The following is a 6,271-nucleotide window of genomic DNA, read 5'->3' on the forward strand; positions in this document are numbered from 1 at the left end:
TATACTTTTAGTTTTATCTATATTATTTACTATTTTAGGGAAAATGCTAATACAAAATTAATTTCTTAAGGATTATAATGAAGTTTCATTTTTCTTTAACAAAATATAGCAATTGTTTAAAGTTAAGATAATAAATCATAAAGTATATCATAATAAAGTTTTATTGGATTTTGTATGCTTGGTATAAAGCCATGAAGTAATAAAAGCTAATTTATTTTTTAACTTAAATAACACTACGTCTTTTATTTTTTTAAAAGAAATTATATCTTTTATATTAAAATGTAAAAAATAATTAAACAAATACTGCTAATAATTTATCATATATATATAGGGATTAAGGAATTTTCTTTAATTTCATAGTGTCCAGCTATTTTTTTCTTTAAATCTCCTTTTTCATATTTAAAGGAAAAAAAATTCATTGTTAAAACTTAAACTCAAGACCATTGATTAAAACTTATTATCTTGACGATCTCATGGTATAGTGTTTGAAAAACAAAATTAAGGTATTAGCAAAAGAGAAATTTGTTGGGTAAGTAATTTTTAATATTTTTTGTTATTATTTAATCAGTATAAATATTAAATTATTTTTAATAAATAAATTTTATTAATTTATGTGTGTAAAGTACAAATTTTAAAAAAAATGAGTATAAATTATATTAATTTATGTGTTCAAATTTTAATAAATATAAGTGCAAATTATATGTTTTTTGTGTACAAAATTCATATAAATATAGGTATAAATTATTACTACTCAAGTACTAGCCAAAAATAATAATATTTGTTGGTCATATCGTATTATTCTTATAACAAATGCCATATACATACTAAAATCAGTCATTATATATTTTTGTATAAATATATGTGTATAAACTGAAATTCAAATCTAATATTATTCGAACTAATATATTAACTAACAGACTAACCTAAATTGATTAGTTTTAATATACACGATTATTTAAATTTGTTTAAACAGTTTAGAAAGAATAATTGACGAAAATAATATTAATTTGATATTAATTGATTTTTTTATATTATCAGTGAATTAATTTAGTAGTTTTCTAAAAATTATACTATAATATGCACTAGTATTCACACAAAAATCGATTTTAAGTTTTGTCATATGTAATATGTAATTTTTGTGGAGCAACAGATTGATTTTAAACAATAAAAAAATATTAAACATCACACATAACAATGTCAATAAATGAGAGAATTATAATTGACGAAAATAATATTAATTTGATATTAATTGATTTTTTTATATTATCAGTGAATTAATTTAGTAGTTTTCTAAAAATTATACTATAATATGCACTAGTATTCACACAAAAATCGATTTTAAGTTTTTAATATAGTCATATGTAATTTTTGTGGAGCAACAGATTGATTTTAAACAATAAAAAAATATTAAACATCACACATAACAATGTCAATAAAAAAAAATTGAGAGAATTATTTTTGGAAGGTACACATTTGCCCATTAAATAAGATTTGATAGATACTGAAGTTATGGTGAGAAGAAACAAAACCTGGAGGGCATCGCCGACTATGACGTAGAAGTTAGGCGGGTCATGAGGGACAGTGAACCAGATGCCGTGGTGGGTGGCGGCCTGGAGGCCCGCGACGTCGTTGGAGCGCATGATGGTGAGGATCTGAGGGTCAGTGTGTTCCCCAAAGCCAATGGCATTGTTGGTGTTACCTAGTTTTGAACATGAGGTAGCACATGGGTCCATGTCCGAATCCGTAGTACTTTGTTTGGGAGTGTAGTGAGTCACTTTCCACGTCTTTGATTAGTTTGCTAAGTGCAAACTTGTCTTGGACCCCCAAACCCTCTACCAACAAGATCAAGAATCTCACATGCTACTTCTTTCACTCCTTCTATGTAATCATTCACAGCACCGCTGCAATTCATCAATCAATTTTCATATTAAGCCAGTAATAACTTTCACTTTTTGCCCAAAAGAAAATATCATTTAAACCTTAAATAAAGTGTGTTATAGATAAGGGAAATATTAGGTGATTAATATTTTTTATGTTATATTTGGATTAATATTAGTTTATTTTCTATTTTTTTACACTAAAAGTGTTGATTTCATAGTATTTTCAATTTTTCATGTGTTATATTAAATAATGGGTAATGATATCTGTATAAATTTAAAATTTTATCAAGCAAAAGAAATCATTTTTCAACCACATGCATATTGTATTATTATAGTAAAAAGACTATAAATGTACGATTGAAAAGAAAGTTTGCTAACCCTTTGTTTGTTAATAAAGTTGCCACTTAATAGAAATATCATTCCTCATAAATAATGGACATCACATCAAAATACATAAGTGATAAAGCATAGGAAAGTTTTCACCTGTACCAGCCACTTTAGTGGTACTTTGGTAAACCAAGTACGGATTTGGTGAGCAGAAGGATTTTTGTCTTTTTCTGCTATATGAAATGGCAAAAAAGTATATGAAAGGACATGATAAAGACGGTTGAGGGTAGTTTTTTTGCAAGGTATGTGTGGGTGTAGAGTCGAGTCAGCCATATAAGTATGTGAAAACTTTATTTTGTTGGATCTCAACTTGATAGACTTTTACAAACGTATTTTTAAAACAAAAAATAAAATAAAAAAAAAAATTAATTTATTTAAAATGAAAGTAATATGATTAAGTATAATTTACTTAGATGTGATTAAAAAATAATTGAATACTATGTATAGTAAAAAATTGATATTATTAAAGGATAAAATTAAAATTTATTTCTATGTATCATTTTTGTCCCCAACGTTTTCGTCATATTTAAGTCCCTATCGTTTCAAAAATGTCTCAATTTTGTCCCGCTGTCAATTCTGTTAACGGATCCCTAACGGCAGGACAACATTGAGTCAGTTTTAAAACGTTAGGAACTTAAATAGGACGATTGAAACGTTAGGGACAAAAACGATACTTTACTCTTAAAATTTTATTTTATATTACTTGACAAATAATTAGATTGTTATATTCAAAATTTATTAACTAATTACTTTTGTTAAAAATATTATTATATAATTGTTCATACCCTAGCCCAATGTCCAGGCCAGACCCAAACACCTTAAGAAGGCCCCATCAGTAAGGTTGGCCTTCCCCCGCAACTGACCTCTGCATAGGAGGTCGGTTCTAGCGCTAGGAAGTCGGTAAAGAGTGTTAACTGGCAGATAACACTCATTCAAATAAGTAACTACCTCTAAAATCTTTCAACCCACTCCCCAAGTCAAATCTCAACCTCCCTAAGATAAATGGACGGTTATCCTCCTTAAAAGGTGGAACCATCCCAACGGTGGCTATGGGTTCACCATTATAAGTACACTGACAATCCTCAGGTAATTAGAAGTCCCATACTCTTAAACTTGCTTAGACCCTTGCTGACTTAGGCATCGGAGTGTCTTTTCAGGTACCACCCCCGTTCCCTTGCACATACATAAGTCGGACGAGGACTCTTGACCGAGAGTCGGATCAAAAGCCTCCTCATTCATCCGATTGGGCCAACCTTGCGAGTCTAGTCCATCAATCTCCGGTTACCCAACGTAACAATAATATAATTTTTTATCAAAATATTTTAAAAAATAATTTATTTAAAATATTATATATAAGTATATAACACATAGAGATATTAACTTTTTTATTTTTTTTAAATTAAAAAAAAGCATAATAAGTATTAAAATTATATACAAGTCGGAGTATTGCAGAAATATAATCACATAAATGCAACGTGAATCACCCTAATCACATCTCTATGTAAATTAAATGAGTCAGACTAGATTTAGCTTTCTATATAAATTAAAACAGTCTGGTTCAATTTATACGCATATTTGCATGTTATCCTAGTAAATCTAATCAGGTTGTTTCGATTTATGCATGCATGCATGCTATCCTAGTAAATCTAAACAGAGTGATTAGATTTACACATGCATAAATCAAAACATAGTGATTAGATTTATATAGAGAGCTAAATCTAGTCTAGGTCATTCGATTTACTTAGAAAAGTGATTGGGGAGATTCATATAACATTTTTTAATAACCATAATTTTTTATTCATTTGATAATTTAAATAATTATCAATAACTTTATACTACTCACATACGGTTTCTACCTTCTTCGATTCTCCATATTTATAGTTGCACTAAATTTTCGTATCTTTTTTTTTTTGTTTTAGTTAAGTTTAAAATTTTAAACATTATTTTAGATTAGTAACATACACGAACAAAAAATTATTAATTTCTAAAAAAATCGATGTAATTTAAAATTGTTCATTTGAAATTAACACATTATTTTTATAAAAACCAACACATTTAAATTAGTATTCAAGCAAAAAAAAAAATAGTATTAAAAAAGAATAAAAAATTAAAAATTTTAATAAATTTTATTTGAACATATATAATTAAAAATTTAAATGTGTTGGTTTATATAAATATAATGAGTTGGTGGTTTTAAATGGACAATTTTAATTCACTAATTTTACGTAAATTCATATATTTTTCTAAAAATTAGTAATTTTTTACATGTACACTAATAATTTAAAATTGATGTTTATCTCTATTGTAATTTGAAACCATTTATTTTAAATTGTTCAGTACAAATAAACATGAAAAAGTTATTAATGGGATCAAATATTATTTTCTCCAAGAGAACCTTATTTAGTTTATTTAATGGGATAAAATATTATTTTGGTTCTCAATGTTTTGGCCAAATCCTAATTTGGTCCTTAACGTTTCAAACGTCATACTTCAATAAAAAAAATTTAAATCTCCTATTTCAATCCCAAAAAATATTTAAGCAGGTTTAATGTTGTCCTACCATTAAATTTGACACAAGCAATTCGCATATTGAATAGCCAATAACATTCGATTTCAGTATATAAGTAATATCGATCCACCAACGGTTACTAATATAAAAATTTTTCTTTTGATTTTGAAGCGTTCATGATTGATTATTAAGATTTAAAATTTTGTACCAAAAAATGAGAAAAATGTTATAAAAAGATTTTGACTATATATATTTTTTTAATATATAGAAGAAGATATGACTTAATTAGTAATATTATTAACGTCTATATCAGTCATTTTATTAACTATTAGTGTTAAATTTAATAGTAAGACTATATTAAATCTGTTTAAAAATTTTTGGAATGAAAATAGTATTAAAATGTTAAAGACTAAATTAAAATTTGTTCCAAATATAAAAAACCAAAAATACTACTTTATAAAGAAAAGAGAGTGTGGCACGTTTCTTTACTATATTATATTAATACTAAATAGATGTATAAGACTTAGTTCCATTTGTTATCTGTGGGTCGGATTTCTCAGCCTAAATAATGAACCAAAAAAAATAAAAAAAATTGTCAATTTAACAATTATGGTTTCAGAGTTTGTAATCTCATAAAATAATGCTAGCCAAAAATCATACAAAAATGATGCACTTAAAAAGTTATTCATTATCCTTAAATTAATATAAGAAAAATCATGTACCAAAAAGGTCTATTAACCGTTCAATAAGGAAATCAGCCAAACCAAAACAAAAGGTCATGACAAAAAAAAATCGAAAATATAAGGTAAGCCATCCAAGAAACCAACGACTAAGCCACCAAGCCACGCCACCAACAAGGGAAGCTTGTGTCAAGAGGCAGCAGGATGTAATTTCCATAAATCATACCTCGTTGAACGCAAAATTTGATACAGACCTCACAATGCTTTCCATTATAAACACATGTTACATAAAAAATCACATCCATCTATATTTTTAAATTAATATTTTGATGGTATAGATTCAATATACACCAGTGTACCAATAAAGTACACTGGCACAGGTGAAATTCTTCCTAAAGCATATGTTGGTAAAGAATTTTTTATAGCTTAAATGTTGAATTGAAAAGCATTTTTTCTTAACCCAAAAGGCAGGCTATATGTATAGCTAGCTAGGTTTAATGGCTTATGGTAAACCTTATAGGTAACGTTATACTTTAATTTGTTTTTATGTATATTTTACCTTTTTTAGGAAGTAGGCTCCATGTTAACAAATCAATTATCTCACATATTTTGCCAATTTAAGATACAATATAACTTAAAGGTTCTAATTTCATGATTATATGCTGCTTTCCGTCAAATATAGTTTGTTTTTAAAGAATCACATCACTGACCCATCAATTTAATAATGTAGAAATTAAAATATAAATTAAATTAAGGAAAAAAATCAGAAAATAACTCATTATTTAATTAGTAATCTATAGAAGTACTATAACACT

At 26.7% G+C, this 6,271-nt stretch overlaps 1 pseudogene; it reads right to left on the reverse strand.

Moving 5' to 3' along the window:
• LOC107627900 overlaps positions 1,356-6,271 on the reverse strand; it is a 9,654-nt pseudogene continuing 4,738 nt past the window's right edge.

This window comes from Arachis ipaensis, chromosome B02 (genome assembly GCF_000816755.2).
Source record: "Arachis ipaensis cultivar K30076 chromosome B02, Araip1.1, whole genome shotgun sequence".
NCBI classification, from domain to species: domain Eukaryota; kingdom Viridiplantae; phylum Streptophyta; class Magnoliopsida; order Fabales; family Fabaceae; genus Arachis; species Arachis ipaensis.